The following is a 22,953-nucleotide window of genomic DNA, read 5'->3' as shown; positions in this document are numbered from 1 at the left end:
ATAAAAATCTCATAATCTTAAATGAAGATGCTTATTCAAGTTGCTCTCTCAGATAGTATTCTTCAAAACTTTTTGGCTTCCTTAAGTTTAATAATCAAGAAAGTATATCTGAAATACAAAGTAAAGTTAATACCACAGACTAGTGTTTCAGAGGGCATTGCTTTTTTTGTGATCATTTAATATGTCTACCGAATTTATAGTATTATGCTCAATGGCAGAAAGCCAAATGTGTGGTGTGTCAAATATTCATTGACTTGTTCCATGTTTGAGGTCAGTTCAGCCTCAGCTTTGTATCCTGGGTTTGACAATTGAGAAGGAAAGACTGCTTACTTTGGCCACAACTTTTCCCTAGGATCTGGAGAGAAGGATTAGATTTGGATAAGTGACTGCTAGGTATTGCCTATGACAATGCTAATATTATTATCTTGATATTTATGTCTGGCTGTCTTAGATAGTTTTCTCTTCTGTCTTGCATCATCATTTGGTAACTTTGAAGTTATGAGAAAATTACCTTAACTTGTATATGGGGCCTAGCCTAGTACACCATATATATCTTTATCTTTTAGCCAGCATACACCTCCTTCCCTTCCTTTCTCCCCCTTCCCATCCTCCTCTCCCTTTCCCCCCAATATTTCCACTGTGAAAATTCCTAATCTTTTCCCAGTCACCACTGGGTATGCTTATAGGCAACAGTTGTGCAGGTGTCATTGGGAAAATCCTCCACTGTCTTTGAAATAACCTACCAATAATCCCTTAGAGATCACCTTATGAATGCAGCAAATTACCTTAGAAACCAGGTTCTGGGTTTGGCTCAGTAACTGCTAAGATCCCTATTCCTTCTTTTTCATTTTAGGTGGGACAGAATTCCTCAAGATGAACTGGAGTTGTTGAGCTTGTAGTATACATGGAAGATCTTATTGCATTTCTTTCCCTTCAAATCTACCCTGTTTTTGTTTAGAGAATTACTTGGTCAGACTTGGAGATGATCTTTGACTTCTGTCTTCCTTACCTATGTATCCAACTAATTTCTAAATCTTGTTTCCTCATCCACATCTTTTGCCTTCTCTCTACTTATACAGTCAACACCTAAAAATAGCTTCCAAAGTTATTTTCCTAAAGCATACATTTAATCGTTACCCCTCCACTTAGGAAACTTCAGTGTCTTCATCTATATAGAGATACTGTTGTGCTGATCATTTTTGAGAAGCCACACACCAAAGCCAGACTGATGGGATAAAACAGGTTCAGGGTAACCGCAAATGGAGAAGTTTGGAATGTTATGGATAAGTTCCCTTACCTTGATAGTATACTTTCCAGGACTATCCACACTGATAATGAGATTGATACATTGCCAGAGTTAGTTCAGTGTTTGGGAAGCTCCAAATGAAAGTGTGGGAGATAAGAGGTATTACACTACCAAATTGAAGATGACCATTACAGAACCATTATGGGGATCTCATTGTTGTATGCCTATAAAACCTGGACAGTCTACTAAGGCTAGGCCAAGAAACTGAATCACTTCCATTTGAATTGTCTTAGGAAGATTCTTAATATCACCTGGCAGGATAAGATGCCAGATACTGAGATCCTTTCTTAAGCTAAATTGCCAACTCCATTGGGCTGTCCACATTGTTTGAATGCCATATGTATGCTTTCCAGAAAGACTATTTTATGGAAAATTCACATAAGGCAAGCATCCACATGGGGGTCAGAAAAAGTTATACAAGGACATTCTTTTTTTTTTTTTTTAATTTTTATTTTATTTTATAATTATAACATTTTTTGACAGTACATATGCATGGGTAATTTTTTACAACATTATCCCTTGCACTTACTTCTATTCAGATTTTTTCCCTTCCTCCCCCAACGCCCTCCCCCAGATGGCAAGCAGTCTTATATATGTTAAGTATATTACAGTATATTCTAGATACAATATATGTGTGTAGAACCGAATTTTTTGTTGCACAGGAAGAATTGGATTCAGAAGGTAAAAATAACAGTTTACACTCATTTCCCAATGTTCCTTTTCTGGATGTAGCTGGTTCTGTCCATCATTAATCAATTGGAATTGGATTAGCTCTTCTCTATGTTGAAGAAATCCACTTCCATCAGCATACATCCTCGTACAGTATCATTGTTGAAGTGTATAATGATCTTCTGGTTCTGCTCGTTTCACTCAGCATCAGTTGATGTAAGTCTCTCCAAGCCTCTCTGTATTTCTCCTGTTGGTCATTTCTTATAGAACAATAATATTCCATAACATTCATATACCATAGTTTACCTAACCATTCTCCAATTGATGGACATCCATTCATCTTCCAGCTTCTAGCCACTATGAAAAGGGCTGCCACAAACATTTTGGCACATACAGGTCCTTTTCCCTTCTCTAGTAGTTCCTTGGGGTATAAGCCCAGTAGTAGTATGGCTGGGTCAAAGGGTATGCACATTTTGATAACTTTTTGGGCATAATTCCAGATTGCTCTCCAGAATGGTTGGATTCTTTCACAATTCCACCAACAATGCATCAGTGTCCCAGTTTTCCCACAGCCCCTCCAATATTCATCGTTATTTGTTCCTGTCATCTTAGCCAATCTGACAGGTGTGTAATGATACCTCAGAGTTGTCTTAATTTGCATTTCTCTGATCAATAGTGATTTGGAACACTCTTTCATATGAGTGGAAATAGTTTTAATTTCATCATCTGAAAATTGTCTGTTCATATCCTTTGACCATTTATCAATTGGAGAATGGCTTGATTTCTTATAAATTAAAGTCAATTCTCTGTATATTTTGGAGATGAGGCCTTTATCAGAACCTTTCACTGTAAAAATGTTTTCCCAATTTGTTACTTCCCTTCTAATCTTGTTTTCATTAGTTTTGTTTGTGCAGAAACTTTTTAATTTGGTGTAATCAAAATGTTCTATTTTGTGATCAATAATGATCTCTAGTTCTCCCTTGGACACAAACTCCTTCCTCCTCCACAAGTCTGAGAGGTAAACCATCCCATGTTCCTCCAATTTATTTATGATTTCGTTCTTTATGCCTAAATCTTGGACCCATTTTGATCTAATCTTAGTATGTGGTGTTAAATGTGGGTCCATGCCTAGTTTCTGCCATACTAATTTCCAGTTTTCCCAGCAGTTTTTGTCAAATAATGAATTCTTATCCCAAAATTTGGGATCTTTGGGTTTGTCAAAGATTAGATTGCTATTTTTATTCACTATCTTGCCCTGTGAACCTAACCTATGCCACTGATCAACTAGTCTATTTCTTAGCCAATACCAAATGGTTTTGGTGACTGTTGCTTTATAATATAGCTTTAAATCAGGTACACTTAGACCACCTTCCTCTGACTTTTTTTTCATTAGTTCCCTTGCAATTCTCGACCTTTTATTCTTCCATATGAATTTTGTTGTTATTTTTTCTAGGTCATTAAAATAGTTTCTTGGGAGTCTGATTGGTATAGCACTAAATAAATAGATTAGTTTGGGGAGTATTGTCATTTTTATTATATTCGCTCGGCCTATCCAAGAACACTGAATGTCTTTCCAATTATTTAAATCTGACTTTATTTTTGTGGCAAGTGTTTTGTAATTTTGCTCATATAATTCCTGACTCTCCTTTGGTAGATATATTCCCAAATATTTTATACTATCGATCCTTATTTTGAATGGAATTTCTCTTTGTATCTCTTGCTGTTGGATTGTGTTGGTAATGTATAAAAATGCTGAGGATTTATGTGGATTTATTTTGTATCCTGCAACTTTGCTAAAATTCTGAATTATTTCTAATAGCTTTTTAGCAGAGGCTTTGGGGTTCTCTAAGTATACCATCATGTCATCTGGGAAAAGTGATAATTTGATTTCTTCATTTCCTACTCTAATTCCTTGAATCTCTTTCTTGGCTCTTATTGCCGAGGCTAGAGTTTCTAGTACTATATTGAATAATAATGGTGATAGTGGGCAACTATACAAGGACATTCTTAAGGTCTTAGTATTATACAGCATGGGAGACATTGGCACAAGACTACCCTATGATGGCATGCCCTCAACAGAGGAGGTGCTGTGTTCAATGAACAAAGCATAATTTAATTAGCTCAGAAGAAATGTGAGATGTGCAAAAGTAAAGACAATCCACCCCAAATGTTCATAGGGACTATTTGTGCCCTACCTGTGGCAGAGCATTCCAAGATTGTATTGGTCTTTTTAGTTTGATGTAATCAAAATCTTCTATTTTGTGATCAATAATGATCTCTAGTTCTCCTCTGGTCATAAATTCCTTCCTCCTCCACAAGTCTGAGAGGTAGATTATCCTCTGTTCCTCTAATCTATTTATTATCTCCCTCTTTATGCCTAAATCATGGACCCATTTTGATCTTATCTTGGTATATGGTGTTAAGTGTGGATCCATATCTAATTTCTGCCATACTAATTTCCAGTTTTCCCAACAGTTTTTTCCGAATAATGAATTTTTATCCCTAATGTTGGAATCTTTGGGTTTGTCAAAGATTAGATTGCTATAGATGTACCCTTTTTTGTCCTTTGTATCTAATCTGTTCCACTGATCTACCGGTCTATTTCTTAGCCAATACCAAATGGTTTTGGTGACTGCTGCTATATAATATAGCTTTAGATCAGGTACACTTAGACCACCTTCCTCTGAGTTTTTTTTCATTAGTTCCCTTGCAATTCTTGACCTTTTATTCTTCCATATGAATTTTGTTGTTATTTTTTCTAGGTCATTAAAATAGTTTCTTGGGAGTCTGATTGGTATAGCACTAAATAAATAGATTAATTTGGGGAGTATTGTCATCTTTATTATATTCGCTCGGCCTATCCAAGAGCACTGAATGTCTTTCCAATTATTTAAATCTGATTTTATTTTTGTGGCAAGTGTTTTGTAATTTTTCTCATATAATTCCTGACTTTTCTTTGGTAGATGGATTCCCAAATATTTTATACTATCAACATTTGTTTGGAATGGAATTTCTCTTTGTATCTCTTGCTGTTGCATTTTGTTAGTGATATATAAAAATGCCGAGGATTTATGTGGATTTATTTTGTATCCTGCCACTTTGCTGAAATTTTGAATTATTTCTAGTAGCTTTTTAGCAGAGTCTTTGGGGTTCTCTAAGTATACCATCATGTCATCTGCAAAAAGTGATAGTTTAATTTCCTCATTTCCTACTCTAATTCCTTGAATCTCTTTCTCGGCTCTTATTGCCGAGGCTAGCGTTTCTAGTACTATATTGAATAGTAATGGTGATAGTGGGCAACTATACAAGGACATTCTTAAGGTCTTAGTATTATACAGCATGGGAGACATTGGCACAAGACTACCCTATGATGGCATGCCCTCAACAGAGGAGGTGCTGTGTTCAATGAACAAAGCATAATTTAATTAGCTCAGAAGAAATGTGAGATGTGCAAAAGTAAAGACAATCCACCCCAAATGTTCATAGGGACTATTTGTGCCCTACCTGTGGCAGAGCATTCCAAGATTGTATTGGTCTGATCAGCCACAGTTGGACACATTGTAACTTGACTCTAACATAATGATGTCATTTTGATCCTTTTTAAGAGTGAAGGATACCAACTATTAGCTTCTTAGGTCACTAATAAACTATTTATTTACTCTCTTATCAGCCTAAACAAGTCTGTAAGACTATCAATTGCAGATAATTTGTTTTATTTTGTTTTTCTTTTTGAACTAATGAACATGTCAGTTTATTGGCAGGATGCCATTGTACAACCAATCAGGACCATTGCTCCCACAGCTAGGCACTGGACTATGAATTGGGTTAGGGGGAGGAGAGAGAGAAGAAAGCAATTAACAGGATATAAACAGGAATAAATGATTAAGTAATCTGATTTCTAATTGGAGAAAAGATTAGAAACTTTCCAGGTTAGGATGGGGAGAGAGAACAGGTGTAATTCCCTGAAAACAGAAAAAGATGTGTCCCATTCCCCTTTATTACCCATTCAGCCAGAGGAATATATGTAAATTGCTGAAGCATTTTGGCAGAGGATGTTTTCATGTTCCCCAAACCCCAAACCCAAGCTTCATGATACCATATAGTCAATTCAACTCTATACTCTCATTTACTTTTGAAATCTGTGAGCTAATTCCTTCCTAAATCTCAGTCCTAAATTATTCTCACCATTTGCCACTTCTGCTCTTGTGCTTCTGAATGGAATTGAAGGTGGAACCAAGCTCTTTAGGTACTCTATAAATTGATGTTATTCAACTTCTATTGGGTTCTCATTGCCTGAAGGCAAGTCCTTTTATTCCTCCTTTATTCTTTATACACTCTCCATAGAAGTTTTTCCAAACCTTTTTTTCCCTCTCTATCTGAGCTTCCCACACCTTTCTTCCCACTGTCCCTCCTTGCTTTTTTGGGGACCTTTTACTTTACTGAGAAAATTGAGACCATTTGAAATGAACTTTTCTCTTCCTTTTATGTCAACCTTCCCATGAAATTATTCTTCCTTTCCTTTCTTCACTCTCTTCACTCTTTTTCTTTCTTTCATGTTTGACAATAGCTTGGCTTTTTTTTTTTTCCCCCAAGACCAAACCCTCTGTCTGTGGTCCTTCTATGTTCTCCAATATATTGAAATTCCAGGAAGTCATTCTTCTCTCACATTTTCAATCTCTTAATTTCCTAATCCTTTCAAACCTCCCTAAGCCTTTTCTTTTAAAAAATAACCAAAAAAGAAAAAGAAAAAAACGAAAGAAAGAAAAAAAGCCCAAACTCCTTAACTATATTTTTTACTCCCTCAATCTCTCATATCTATTAAAAATAGTATGTCATTCAAAGGTCTCATTTCCAAAATATATAGAGAACTGACCATAATTTATAAGAAACCGAACCATTCTCCAATTGATAAATGGTCAAAGGATATGAACAGACAATTCTCAGAGGAAGAAATTGAAACTATATCCACTCACATGAAAGAGTGTTCCAAATCACTACTGATCAGAGAAATGCAAATTAAGACCACTCTGAGATACCACTACACACCTGTCATATTGGCTAAGATGACAGGAACAAATAATGACAAATGTTGGAGGGGATGTGGGGAAATTGGGACACTAATACATTGCTGGTGGAGTTGCGAAAGAATCCAGCCATTCTGGAGAGCAATCTGGAATTATGCCCAAAAAGTTATCAAACTGTGCATACCCTTTGACCCAGCAGCGCTACTACTGGGATTATATCCCAAAGAAATACTAAAGAGCGGAAAGAGACATATATGTGCCAAAATGTTTGTGGCAGCTCTTTTTGTTGTAGCTAGAAACTGGAAGATGAATGGATGTCCATCAGTTGGAGAATGGTTGGGTAAATTGTGGTATATGAAGGTTATGGAATATTATTGCTCGGTAAGAAATGACCAGCAGGAGGAATATAGAGAGGCCTGGAGAGACTTAAATCAACTGATGCTGAGTGAAATGAGCAGAACCAGAAGATCACTGTACACTTCAACAATACTGTATGAGGATGTATTCTGATGGAAGTGGAAATCTTCAACATAAAGAAGATCCAACTCACTTCCAGTTGATCAATGATGGACAGGGGTAGCTGCACCCAGAGAAGAAACACTGGGAGGGGAATGAAAATTGTTAGCACTAATATCTGTCTGCCCAGGTTGCATGTACCTTCGGATTCTAATGTTTATTGTGCAACAAGAAAATGATATTTGCACACATGTATTGTACCTAGACTATATTGTAACACATGTAAAATGTATGGTATTGCCTGTCGTCGGGGGGAGGGAATAGAGGGAGGGGGGGTAATTTGGAAAAATGAATACAAGGGATAATATTATAAAATATATATATATATATATATAATAAAAAAAAAAGAAAAGAAAAAAAAATAGTATGTCATTTCATTTTGTTTTTAATATCTACTCTTGTGAAACTACATTTCACTTGCTTTTAAATTACATAATTTTTAAAATGTCACATTACTCGATTTAAGGAATGTCACAAAACTGTCCCTCTCACCTTAAGAGTTTCCCCATCCTCTCTGCCAATAAGAAACCAGTGGTGTTCCTCAATCCCTGTGATTTTTGCTGTTTTTCATTCCCTCAAAACTGTATATTAACTATGGAGAAACCAATCAGGGAAACCAACTTGACTACTTTGGACCTGACTTTTTTTCTGCAATTGATTGGTTTTTTGCAACTTGGTTTCTTTATTCTGCTGTAGCATTCAGGCTATCTGGAAAAGCTACCTGCAAACCTCTGCTTCTTCTCTTTGCTCCTTACTTCCAACTGTACTTAGTCTTTATCCATGTCATATACTCTTTAACTTTGGGTATTGTATGTAAAGGTTCTGTCCTAAGCCCCTTACTCTTAATCGATATCTTAGGAACATCTCAACTTGACATATCTAAAATAGAACTCAGTATTCTTTACCTTAAATCTATCCCATTCTAAAAATATGGGGAGAGAGAGAATAAAAACTAATAACTAGAGGGATCAGGAAAGGCTTCTGGGAAAGCCACAATATAGCCACAATGAAGCTGATCTTTAAAGGAAGTTATGGATAATAAACAGAGGCTAGGAGGGAAGTGCACTCTAGGTCCTAGAGACAAATTTTTGCAAGTAGAGACAAAATACTTAACTTGAGAGCCCAAAAGAATAACTTGTTGTCATTTGACATATCTAGTTTTTATAGTTAGAGCATGTTTCTTCTTTCATTATTTGAAAAGATTTAAAAATTCTAAGATATGCTAAAACAAAACAAAAAAAAGACAGAAAAAATCACAAAGTATGGAATATAGAAAAAAATAAGCTTCACTGAGTTTGAGGTATTCTTAAAAAAAAAAAAAAACTTTTTTTGGTAGGATTGTTGCATTATGTGAACTGGACTTCTAGCTATTGTCTGAACACATTTGATACTCCCTTGCTTTTTAACTTACTTGCTTTTATTTTCATTAAATTAACTTTCACTTCCTTCCCTTGAAATCCTTCTTTTAGACAAAACTTCCTTGAAACTTTTTCAGATTTTCTGCCAAATGAAAGTGATGTTTCCTCAAATTTTTTAAAGATAATTTTCTTTTTTAGGGAGCACTCCTTTGACCCTATAACATTCTATTTTGTATCATAGTTGTTGTGTCTGATTCTTCCTATTACATTGTAACTTTTTTGGAAGGAAGTTAAGGACTGTTTGCTTTTTAATCTTTGTGTATCTAGTTGTTTCAAAGATTGAAATAACTAGAAGATACAGAAGAGGCAATCCTCCAAAAAAGTTACAATTTGAGTTTTTTCATTGTCCTGACCATAGTACATATGTAATAAATAAATTTTTAAGTAAATGGGTTATTTGTTTATTTTTGTTTAATCAGGAATTGAATAAAATAAAGTGTCATTAAAAGTTCTTTATAAGCTGTGCTCTGTGGTCCCTGTCCCCATTTCAGTTTTCTTTCACTTTATTCCTTCTCATTCTCTCTGTGATCTAGTGATGATCTCCTCCAATTTGTTGTTCTCCTTGCCTGGAACAGTCTCCTTCCTCTTCTATACTTCTTGATTTTCTAGTCTTCCTTCAAGACTTACTTGCTATCAGAAGCCTTTTCTATCCCTCCTTAATCTTGGTTCCTTAGTTCCTTTCTATCTCCCCCATTAAAATTTGAGCTTCTAAAGAGTAAGGATTTTTGGGGGAGTGGATATATTCCCAGCACTTAGCCCCATGCCTGGCATCTATATTTAATAAATGCTTATGAATAGACCCACTTCATGTCTGAATTTTAATTGACTGGCATTGTGTCAGGTTAAACTTTTTGAAACAAGGCAATAAGATTAGGATTAATAGATATGATTTCCTAAGAATATAATCTAATTATTAATTTTTCTGCTAATAATACCACTTCATGTTTCTGTATTTCCTTAATTTTTGTTTCAGTATTTTCATGCACCTTATTTTATCCTTAGGATAATTCTCTGAGCCATTTATTAGGTAGAAAAGGTAGATGTTTTACAGTATGGTTTTATAGATCAGTATCAGAGACTTTGAGTTGTTCATAATCACATGGTAAATCAGTTAAAAGAATAATTAGGATGTAAAATTTAGGTCTCCTGATCCCTTAGACTTCTCATTCAACCATTTAAATGTCCTTGTTTTTCACATATACAGTATGCTAAACTCTAGCCAGTTTAGGGGTAGGCTTTATCATCATACAAAGGAATTTTAAATTCTTAGCTTGATTTCCACTTGGAAATTTTTAACTTTTTTTTTTTTTTTTTTAAAGATTCTTCAGTGACTATAAGCATAATTTCATATACATATATACTTAATTGGCCTTTGTCCAGGATGAGAAGGGTTATTTTGATATACTGTACTTCCTGCCCAGAGGTTGATGACTCATTTCCACTTTAGGAAGTCATTCTTTGTTTGTATTATGCTTCAAGTCTAATAAGTAGAAAGGTCTGTTTTACATGAAACTAACTTATGGATTCTGTATAAGAAGCCAGTTGAGGAAAGACTTTAGATAACCTCTTCCAGGGACTAACTGTAAGTATTAGTTGTTTCCTGGGAGGGCAGTCTTAGATTAGTTATGATGAAAATAAATATCATAAATCATGGCTATAGCTTCCTTTACATTTTTTTTATTATGCTGGACAAAGAAAATGTTAAGAATTGCAAATTAAGAACTTGTGATTAGCAAAATAGTTTATCATCTTTCTATATTGAATAAACTGCATTAGAAATTAGCATGAGAGTTTTATTGATAATATAATATTTTGTATATAAGAGTCTGAGGAGAAAGTAATAGAACTTGTGACAGATTTAGGCAAATTTTAATTGAAAAATCATTTTCTTGGTGTGAATTTGTTGGTAACCCACCAAATCATTTTTTTACTAGTTTTAAGAAGAGTTAAGTTTGAATGGTGAACTATATATCTACTAAACCCTAAATTGAAATTTAGTATTGCCTTTGAATATATGAAAATATTGTGAGAATGGATCTATAGATTTCATTGGTATCTATTATACAAAAAACAGTTAAGATCTTTCTCTCTTTAGTGGAATAGTTAACTTTTTTAATTTTAATTTTTTCTGGTTATACATGTACATTTATTTTTTTTTAAATAAAATTTTTTTTTCTTAAGTATGTTGAAAGAAAAATCAGGAAAACGGGAAAAAACATGATAGAATAGAAAGGGGGGGGGAAAGTAAAATTTGATTTACATCCAATCTCCATATTTCTCTAAATTCAGATGGCTTTTTCCACCCAAAGTTTATTGGGATTTACATGAATCACTGAACTGCTGAGAAAAATCAAGTCTTTCATATTAAATCAATATACAATCTTGCTTGTTACTGTGTACAATATATTCTTGGTTCTGCTTGTTTTGCTCTGCATTCATTTGTGTAAATCTTTCGAGACCTTTTACAATCAGCTGGTTCATCATTTTTTATAGAACAGTAATATTCCATTATTTTCTTATACCATTATTTATTTAGCTATTTCCCAACTGATGGGCACCTACTCATGTTCCAATTCTTTGCTACCACAAAAAGAGCTGCTGCAAACATTTTTTCCAACTTGTGGGTCTTTTTCCCTTCTTTATGATTTCCTTGGGATACATACCCAGAAATAACACTGCTAAATCTAAGCATATGCACAGTTTGATAGCCTTTTGGGCATTGTTCCTAATTGTTCTCCAAAATGGCTAAACTAATTACATTAGTATCCCAGTTTCCCCATATCCCCTCCAGCATTTATCATTATTTTTTCCTATCATAGCCAATCTAAGAGGTGTGAGATGGTAACTCAAGAATCGTTCTAGGGGCAGCTAGATGGCACAGTGGATAGAACACCAGCTCTGAAGTCAGGGGGCCTAAGTTCAAAACTGGTCTCAGACACTGCCTAGTTGTGTGACCTTGGGCAAGTCGCTTAACTCCAATTGCCTCAGCAAAAAAAAAAAAAAAAAAGAAAAGAAAAAAGAAAAGAAAAAGAAAAAAATTGGTTTTGATTTGTATTTCTCTAATATTGATTTGGAGCATTTTTTCATATGACCCTAGAAGATTTGTTCATGCAAAACCTTTTAAGTTTAGTGTAATTGAAGTTGTCTGTTTTGCATTTCATAATGTTTTCTTGTTCTTTGGACATAAATTGCCCCCTCTCCAAAGATCTGATAAGTAAATTATCCCTTGCTCTCCTAATTTGCTTATGATATGTATCAAATCTATTCCAATGACTCACCAGTATAGTTCTTAGCCAGTACCATATTTTTTTTTTTTTTAATTTTAGGCTGGGGTTAAGTGACTTGCTCAGGGTCACACAGCTAGGAAGTGTTAAGTGTCTGAAATCAGATTTGAACTCCAGTCCTCCTGAATTCAAGGCTGGTGCTCTATCCACTGCGCCACCTAGCTGCCCCCACTGCGCCACCTAGCTGCCCCAGTACCATATGTTTTTGATGGCTGCTTTATAATAGAGTTTTATATTTGATACTGCCAGGCCACTGAACTCTGTATTTTTTTTTCCTCAATAATTCCCTTGATATTATAGACTTTTTATTCTTCCAGATGAATTTTATTGTTATTTTTTTCCTAGCTTTATAAAATAATGTTTTGGCAGTTTGATTGGCATGGTGCTGAACAATCTAAATTGATAGAATTGTCATTTTTAATTATATTAGTTTGGCTTACCCCATGAGCAATTGATATTTTTCCAGTTGTTTAGATCTGACTTTATTTGTATGAAATGTTTTGTAATTGTGTTCAAATAGTTGTTGGGTTTGTCTTGGCAGGTGGATATCCAAATATTTTATTTTGCCTGTAGTTATTTTACATAGAATTTCTCTTATTTCTTGCTGCTGTATTTTGTTACTAATATATGGAAATGCTGATGATTTGTGTGGATTTACTTTATAGCTTGTAACTTTGCTAAGCTGTTAATTGTTTTAGGTAGGTTTTTGCATAATTCTGTAGGACTCTCTCAAGTATACCATCATAAATTCCTTTAAATGGGCATTCTCATCTTATGCCTGATCTTGGAATTCCTGTAGTTTTTCCTCATTACAAATAATTCTTGCTGATGGTTTTTGATAGATGCTGATTACCATTTAATGAAAATTCCTTTTATTCTTATGCTTTCTAATGTTATTATGGGAATGGGTACTGTATTTTGCCAAAAACCTTTTCTGTATCTGTTGAGATTATTATATAATTTTTGTTTTGTTATTGATAAGGTCAATTGTGCCAATAATCTTCTTGATATTGAACTAGCCTTGCATTGAGATATAAATCTCCTTAGTTCATAGTACTTTATCTTGCTGATAAATTATTATAATCTCTTTCTTGATATTTAAAATTTTTGCATTAATATTCATTAGGGAGATTGGTTTGTAATTTTCTTTCTCTGTTTTGCCTCTCCCTGGCTTAGGTTATAAGTACCATATTTGTTTTGTAGAAGGAATATGGCAGAATGCCTTTACCCATTTTTCCAAATAGTTTACATAGTATTGGAATTAATTGTTCTTTAAATGTTCAGTAGAATTCATTTGTAAATCCATTTGACCCTGAAGATTTTTTTCTTTAGAAGTTCATTGATGGCTCTTTCAATTCCTTTTTTCTAACTAGGACTATTTATGTAATTTATTTCCTCTTCTGTTAATCTGGCAATTTATATTTTTATAAATATTCATTCATTTCAATTAGGTTGTCAGATTTATTGGCATATCGTTGGGTAAAATAGCTCTTAATTACAGCTTTAATTTCTTTTTCATTGGTATTAAGTTCTTCTTTCTCATTTTTGAGTCTGGTAATTCATTTTTCTTTTCTTTTTCTAATCAAATTAACTAAAGGTTTATCTATTTTGATTTTGTTTTCATAAAACCAACTTTTAGTTTTATTAATTAGTGCAATAGTTTTCTTAGTTTCAGTTTTATTCTCTTTGGACTTTCAGAATTTCTAATTTAGTATTTAATTGGGAGTTTTAAATTTGTTTCTTTTCTAACTTTTTTAGTTGCATGCTCAATTATTGATCTTTCTCTATTTTGTTATGTAATTATTTAGAGAAACAAAATTTCCCTTAAGGATTGCTTTGGCTGTGTCCCATAGGTTTTGGTGTGTTGTCTCATTATTGTCATTCTCTTGAATGAAAATATTGATTTTATGATTTCTTGTTTGGCTCACTCATTCTTTAGAATTAGATTATTTAATTTCCAATTTTTTTTTAGTCTTGTCTTTCTCAGTCTATCTCATCCTTTATTGAATGTAATTTTCATTGCATTGTGTTCTGAAAAGGAAGAATTTATTTCTGCCTTTCTGCATTTAATTGTGAGGTTTTATGCCCTAATACATGGTCAGTTTTTGTGTAAGTGCTATATACTCCTGAGAAAAAGATATATTCCTTTCAATTCAGTTTTCTCCAGAGGTCTATCATATCTAAGTTTTCTAAGATTCTATTAACCTCTTTAATTTTTTCTTGTTTATTTTGTGGTTAATTTTATCCAATTGGAATAGTTAACTTGTCTTCATGTCCATACTTTTTCCTGCAGTTCTTTTTCTATCCCTTACCCCATCCATTTATGTTTTATATTGTGCTGTATTAGAATAAATGAAACAAAAGCTAAATATGTTTCTCTTTAAATATATATATGTATATAATCATAATGGTTTAGTGCTTTAGTAAGTATTAAAAATGTTTTGAGAAATCTGAAAACTGAAAGGTGAAATAGGAGAGGGATTGAAAGCTTAGGCCTTGGTTTTTGCTTGGTATTATAAAATTCACTAAATCTATATTAGGATCTTGGTATATGAATATGAGAAAATTAGTGTGAAATTAGTAGTTATTTACATATTATGTCCATATGGTCATTGAATTTTGGCATATAAATATTACACACACACACACACACACATATATATATATATATATATACATATAATATGCCACATCTATCTGCCTATCTATCTATCTATCTATCTATCTATCTATCTATCTATCTATAATGAGCTAAAAGGAATATCAGATGTTGTCCCTGTATTTCCTCATCTAAGCTATACCTTGGAATGATGTAATATCTAAATTCCCTTCTATGGACATTATACCTTCTACAGTCTCAGCCTGTGAAGCAGGGATAAGGAATTTGAAGTAGGAGAAGGATTCAGGTAGGAGAAAGAAAAAAAAAATATATATATATATATATATATATATATTCTGCAAATTACAGATGTGTTGTTAGTAAAAATTTGCCAAGATTGGAATACACGTAAAGTAACTCTAGGGTTCAGAGAACTTAGCTAACTTGTAAAAGATGACATCACTAATAGCAAAGCCAGGGCCAGATTTCTGAAGCCTCATATTGATTCTAGTGCTTTGAAAGCATGGACACTTGAATTTATCTTTTATCACTTATGTAGCTCTTAAGCTAGGTTAACTTTAGAATCCCATATCATTTTATCATTCCTTTTTCAGTGATGGGGGGCTGCTAATATGGTTATATAATCAGAAACATTTATACTCATTTTTAAAAATTGTTTGTTTGTTTGTTTGTTTTTTAAATACAGGGACCAGGAACAACTATCAGTGGATAGTTATATGACATTTTCAATATTATGGTGAATCAAAGATCTAAGATCCCAAATTGAATCCTTGATTGTGAGCAAGAGGAGGTGGAGTAATCGGGTAAGACTTACTCATATAGTCAATTGAAATTGGAATTTAATCTTATGGTTGATGCAATAAATGATTTATATAATTCTGCTTTCTTTATAAAAAATTGAAATAGAAGATAACTTTTCCTCAACTGACTTCAACAGGCAGACTTTTTGAAGGGATAATTTGATAACCTAGTGGAAAGTATTGGTTGAAAGAATTCTTTATTCTCTATTCTTATCATCCTGTGCTCCAGATTAGTTAAGGAGTGATCTGGTTCAGGGTATTCTGCCTACTGTACTGTAAGGTTTTAATTTATTTTAACCTGTTCAGGATAAATACAAACAATTCATTAACCTTGAGACTTAAGGTACAAAATTATGTATAAATGGAATCAAGGGCTCCAAAATAAGGTTGATTTGTAATTCGAACTGTGAACCTGGAATTTTTCAGGAATTTAGATTACTTCTGGCACAGTGTTTATATCATTAATATACATTAATGCAACATTGCTACACACATTCAATTTTTTGTAGTCACACCAGAATGGGACTAGATGTAGATAAAATGTCATAGGGACAGGAAGGTATAATAATAATAGTAGTCTAGAAACATATGCCAGATGATCAGAAAGGAGGAGGCTGATAAACTGGATTGAGGGCAGGGTAGTAGTGCATCACAGAAACAAAATGGAAGATAGAGTGGTCAGAAGTAATAAGAAAACTAAGGCAAGGGTATTAGACAAAAAGGGTCAAATCTAATCTTGCCTCTGTATCATAAGTGGAGAAGCAGGATGAACTTTTCATAGGATGATCAACTTTAGCGGTGAAATAGAATATAAAACATTTACACCTAACTAGGTTGTGTACTAAGTAAGCATGCATGGTAACTCTTTCTAGGAAAAGAATTCTAATGACTTTTATGCCACTACACTAAAAGCTCTCTCATCATTAAGGAGAATAGAGACATAAGTGGAAGAAAAAGCTTCTCAGTGTGTCATTCCTCTTTCTTCTTTTACTAGGTAGTTGTTGTCATCTAGAACAGGGAAAATTCTAGAGAGTAGAGAGTCTAACTTCATTAATGTCATAGCATTTCCCATCTGTGATAAGTTTTGCCTCTTCATTGAATGATAAAGAAACATTTAAAACTGGGACTTAAGCTTCACAAAAGTAGAAATGGTAGATTATCCTACTATGCTTTCTTTCAAGGAAAGAACTGGAAGCAATGAATTATCTTTCTGTTCCTATTGCAAGTTCTCTGCTCAAACCTTGGAGCTGCTTATTCGAAGAATTTTAAGAGGAATTTCAGAGCAGCTTTTTACTCTGCTCATTTTTTATCCTATTCTCAAGGTATACATTTTACATAGGCAGAATAGATTAAATGATGGGACTTATATGAAAGCAATTTCAGGCAAAAAAAAAAAATCTCTAAAATTTCATCAAATATAGATTTATTTAGATTAATCAATATACCATGTGAAAGACCCAGATGTGATCCATATGAGTCACATGTTAGTTTAAATTAAGTCTTCTCTGATTCTTCTCAACAACTAGCTGACTTACATGCAGGAGATCCGAATTGTTTTATTTTTATAACCTTGAGAGAGGAAGAAAATAAAGTAATTTTGATGATTGACACTGAAGTACTGGTAAAAGCAATTTTGGATGACTAGAGGGAAAGCAGCTGTACTGTGAAGAACTCGAGACATTATTCTGTTCAGCATATAACTTCTTACCTTGGTTCAGGAGCTTTTGTGTATTTCTTGTAAGTCAGTAATGGATTCTCATCTTTTTTAACCTGGGGATTGCTCGTCTAGACGAATGAAACCACTTGACCAGAGTTGGGAGATACAAGCTAGTAAAATTAGCTAAATTTTTGTAAGTAGATATCATTTGTATAATTATTATCTGGGAAGGAAAAAATGTACATTTGATTTGTTCTAGGAGTAAAATAAAGTATTTGCATCAGTTCAGATGATTTTTAAATTTAAAAATATAAATTAAAATAAGCATTTTCATATACAGTTAAGAAGAAAGAGGATAGTCCTTGAAACTGTGATTCTCTATAATTGGCTATTTTTAAAAGTAATTCATAACATGTCAGCATATTACTTTCAAACTTTGCTCTTTGTGATTCCTTCTTTTTTTTTTTCTTTTCATAAGATGTTATCATATTTATTTCCCAGTATTCCCAAGTAATACTTCCTTAAGTCTTATTTGTGGGACTATTCTTCTTACTACATAAAACATTTCATCTCTCTTCCTGGCTGGAATGCATTTGCTTATCTTTCTTTAAGACTCAGCTAGAGTGCCACCTCCTAGAAAAGCTTTTCTTGACCCCCCTCAATTATATGTCCTCTCTTCGCACAGCTATTTTATCTTATATTGGATAGATTTCTTGTTTGCTTATCTGCGTCCGTATTATATGTTCTTTGCTTCATGAAGATAGGACATTTTATTTGTGATTCCTTCTAAGCTTATCTCCAGTTTATCATATAAATATATGTCTTGTTTATATGTAGTTATTTGTGTTTTACCTTCTTCATGGATTGTGAGCTCCTAAAGAACTCACTTTTTTTTTTAAGATTATCTCCAGTTTATCATATATATGTCTTGTTTATATGTAGTTATTTGTGTTTTACCTCCTTCATGGATTGTGAACTCCTAAAGAACTCACTTTTTTTTTTTAAAGATTATCTCCAGTTTATCATATATATATATATATACATATAGATAGATAGATAGATAGATAGATAGATAGATAGATATGTCTTGTTTATATGTAGTTATTTGTGTTTTATCTCCTTCATGGATTGTGAGCTCCTGAAGAACTCACTTTTTTTTTTAAAAGATTATCTCCAGTTTATCATATATATATGTCTTGTTAATATGTAGTTATTTGTGTTTTATCTCCTTCATTGATTGTGAGCTCCTAAAGAACTCACTTTTTTTTTTAAAATAAAGCCTGTCTTTTATCCTTGTATTTTAGCATAGTGCCTAGCACATAGTAAGCATTTTAACAATAAATGCTTGTTGACTAAGTGATTCTGGAATTTCATTTGGTCATTGAAATGATCACAGTTATTAAGTTATTTTTCTTTTACCTGCCTTCCACACTGACCTTGTTTTATGACCCAAGACAAGCCAGTTGGCCATCCTGAGCCTCAGTTCCTTCATTTATGAAATGAGGATAACAACTGTGTGCTACTTAAATTACATGATTATTAGAAAGAAAGCACTTTGAAAATCATAATATTTACAAAGTTTTTGTATTGTAGAGCTGCTACTATTTCTAAAAATGTTAAGACAAAGTAAACATTTTGTGATGGTAAAAATAATTTTCAATATTATTTAATAAGTGAATAAGTTAATAAACTTAATAAATCTTAGAATAGTATATAAATGTGGTTACTAAATACTTTGGAAAAAAAAACTTAAACTCTGAGATATTTTACTACTGAAGCATAAGATACATGTAGATTGCCTATTTTTCCTTCAGTGGATGATTGACAGCTAAAAAAAAGTTGTGGACATTTCAATATTTTAGCAATATTCCCTTGGATGTGCAGTTTGTAATCCATCTAAACTTTCTTATCTTGCATAATTCTTGTTCTTGCTCTTGTTCTCCTACAAATTAGGATATCTCATGTTATTCACCCATCAAGCTTGGAAATCTTTCCCTAGGAGAAGTGGTGAGATCATTAAATCAGAAAATATTATGTTTCAGGTTTTTTTTCCCCCCTTACAATTAAGATACAATCTCAGTGATAGCAAAACCTTGGGTTTTTAGAAGTAGCTAAAAGGTATTTGGATGCAAATTTGTTGAATGAGGTGAATAATAAAGATAGATAACATTTTGGGGAGAAAACTGACATAAAGATAGTTTTAGCAGAGCAAGATCCTATTGAAGTCTGAAAGTTCGGCCGAATAATTTGATTAGGAGTTTGAAGTAATTTCTTGAAAACCTAGATTGTAAAACATTATTATTAATTTAAAGAAGGTCCTCAGTCCATTTGAAGGGATTATCAGGTGGTGACCATTGGAGAAATGCTGAGGCATGTTATTTCTAATGTTGATTGAAAGAAACAGCCCTGTTCCTGGATAAGAAGCAAGCTGACCTAACTCTTAAGTGAGTTCAAAATAGGAATAAACCTTTTCCTCTCTGTTTTTTAATTCCAAATTTTGTTCTTCATTATGCTATCTCTTTCATTTCTTTGTCCCCTTAGTTCTTTCCCTTACTTAGTTGAACTCTGTCTTTCCCATTATTGGCCCTTTGGTTAGCCAGTTCAACTCTACACTGTCATCTACCCTAGAGTCCCTCGCCAGACCTTTATTATATCAATTAATTTCTTTGCCAGACCTTAGCTTTAAATCACTTCCATTATCTACTGCTTTTGCTATGTAAAGGTGGAGAAAATCATAAAATCATTCTGCTTGGGTTCACTTCATATTTACATTGCACTTACTGAGTCCTTAACTGAATCAAAATAAGTTTTATTTTTTTATTATACTTCCCTGATCATCCCACTCACCACAGCTGCCTTTCCAAATCTTTTTATGCCTCCTCAAACCTGTGGCTCCTATTTTTCCCACCTCTTAGCTGAGAAGTCTACTTCATACTTTACTTGGGAGGAAACTGACTGTCATTTGCTGAAAACTCTCATTTTTCCACTCATATTTGTCAGATGATGACTTCTGTCATTATCTTCTTCTTGAATCACACTAAAAGGTAGCTTTTTTACTGATGATAAATTATAATTTTGTGACCCCCTCGTTCAGTTATAAGATTTCATATAGGGCTGTAAACCACAATTTAAGAAGCTGAGATTAACCCGAATGAATATTGCCATAGATTAGGAGTGGGGAACTTTTTTTTTCTGCCAAGGGCTTTTTGGATATTTATAACATAATTTAGATTAGATAAAATCAAGATATAGAACTTAAACAGTGGGAAGTTGTTGTACCTATCTTTCAACCCATCATCACCTTCAGTTGCCTTAGCAAATGATTTCATGAGCCTGTGACCCAGGCTGGACATTCCCCACTCCTGCCATAGATAATCTATCCAACACTTCTTGTTGCTATGATGCTGAGGCTATAGATGTTAGTGAGAAATAAAGAGCCATGCCGTATTCTTGTAAGGAAGGAGTCCAAAAGGAGTAACTGGTAAATTCTGCTGTGCCCTCTTCCTCTGATGGTTTAGGCTGTGTTATTTCAGTTCCTCCCTAGTCATTTCTATCTAGATTTTAAACGTCTTTGCCTTCCCTTCTCTTGTTCTCACTGGAGCTGCATCAGCATAAGCTCCCTCCTGTCCATCCAAGATTTTCTCTCCTCTCTTATTAGAAGAATGAAAGATCAAAACAGTGAAAGGCAGTGATAGCTACTTAGTGCCAGTGGGCTTGGGGTTCAAGTAGCCAGGTGTATAAATATCCTAGATCTACAAATCTGATTCTAAGAAAATACTTCTCTTCCCTCCTTTAGGCCCCTCCCCAATTAAAAAACAAGACACCAAAACAAAATTTCATTAGACTATCTGTTTTCAGGATCTACCTGGGTATGTTGTTACCTACTCTTGTTGTACTTTCGTACCTACTCAAAATAGTCACTCTTGGAACCTAGAACCTTACCTTCAAGGAGCATGTCCCTTTGAAAAACACATTGACAAAGTTGATGGGTAAGATAAGTCTGATTTTTTTCTTACATATTTTTCAGTTAATTATGACAGCCCATAAAACCAAATATCAAAATAAATGGAATTTATATATTTGAATTGGTGAGCAAACAAAGATCTTTTCTATTAATAGTTATTTCAGATTTTAAAATAATATATTTAAGAGAATTATGATTAAATATTTACATTTTAAGTGTTAATCTAATAATCCTGTCATAATATATGTGGTAATATATCAGTGAAAATATGTAGTTTATAAATAATTATACTTATAAAGCAGCTAGGTGTTGTAGTAGATAGACATGAGATCTGGAATTATGAAAATCTGAGTACAAATCTGATCTAAGAGAGTTATGAGTTGTGTAATTTTGAACAAGTCTTCTAACTGACCTATTTCAGTTTTATCTGAGAAATGAGGTTGATACTATGTTATTTCTTAGCATTGTTGTGAGGTTACATTGTGTGTGTGTGAGACAAAAAGGGGTTGTAAGCACTTTGACAACCTTTACTCCACCATATAAATTCCATCATTAAGTGTCTTCTGTATGCCTTGCATTGTGCTAATAAGCTTATAGATGGGGAAGTTAGGGGGAAAAAGACTGTTTTAGCTCTTATGGAGCTTGCAATCAAAAGGAAGGAGACAATAAGCAAAAAGGAATTAAAAAGGTAGAATAGTTTGTAGAGTTTCTAGAGGAGAGGGAGATGGAGAGAGTTGCATGATCTGAGGTCTTTTCCAGTCATGAACAAAATTCCATTATTTAGTTAAACATTATCTTACATGATTATGTAAGTCTTTTACTTTTAGGTTCAGCTCAGATGCTATCTCCTAAGCATTATCTCATCCCTCAACATGAGTGTCCTCTCCCCCCTCAGATTATCTTGTTTGTTGTGTGTAGGACACTGGACTCAAGGTCAGGAAAAATTGTCTCAAACACTTTTTATTTGTGGCAAGTCAGTTTAATTTGTAAATTCCTTCATCTGTAAAATGGGTATGATAATAGTACACAGCCTCATGTTTTGAGAATTGTTTAAAATAATATATATAAAGTATCTTGCAAGCATGTAAAAGCATTTGTAAATGCCATCGTTATTGCAATTTCTTATCTTTGTCAAATTTATTCAGATAGAAACAATTCATTTTTATTTTATATTTAGTGTTCACTGAACTTTTTCATTGGTGAATAAAATAACTAATTTTTGTAGTTGAATAAAAGTATTAGGATATAAACTTATTAATCTCTGTAGTCTCACTGAACTCTTCCCTTAGCACTACTCTAGAAACTAGCTTCTTAAACTGTGATTCGTGACCTCTTCTGGAGTCTCATAGTTGAATGTAGGGTTGTGAAATTATGCTTTATTATCAGTATAAATGTTTGATTTGTATATACCTATATATCTCAGGTGTGGAAAAAGTTTTAAGAAGCTCTGCATCTAGTCATAGACAGAATAATAAGCATCATATACGTGTGGGACAGGTGCTAGATTACCCAGATGCAACTTCACATATAGAGGAAGCATTTTTATTCTGTCCTTGTGAGGAGAGGCCCAAGTACACCTGAGCAGACATAAAGCCTCTCTGCTTCCTTCTTCCAGCATTGTGCCTAGTCTAGTAAGGTGGAAATAGTGAATCTGATTAAATAGCAAAAGACTTAAATCTTTTCATTGGATAGACT

At 33.5% G+C, this 22,953-nt stretch overlaps 1 protein-coding gene across 11 annotated transcripts in view; it reads left to right on the top strand.

The window, feature by feature from the left end:
- Positions 1–22,953, top strand: part of ERBIN (erbb2 interacting protein) — a 167,034-nt gene that overhangs the window by 25,885 nt on the left and 118,196 nt on the right. For all 11 annotated transcript variants that reach the window (XM_074282385.1, XM_074282389.1, XM_074282387.1 and 8 more), the window contains exon 2: positions 15,523–15,640. The gene's annotated coding sequence lies outside the window, so the exon portion shown is untranslated. The remainder of the gene's footprint in view (positions 1–15,522; positions 15,641–22,953) is intronic.

The sequence above is a fragment of the Sminthopsis crassicaudata genome, chromosome 1 (assembly GCF_048593235.1).
Source record: "Sminthopsis crassicaudata isolate SCR6 chromosome 1, ASM4859323v1, whole genome shotgun sequence".
Classification (NCBI taxonomy): domain Eukaryota; kingdom Metazoa; phylum Chordata; class Mammalia; order Dasyuromorphia; family Dasyuridae; genus Sminthopsis; species Sminthopsis crassicaudata.
This window is presented reverse-complemented; position numbering and strand designations above follow the sequence as displayed.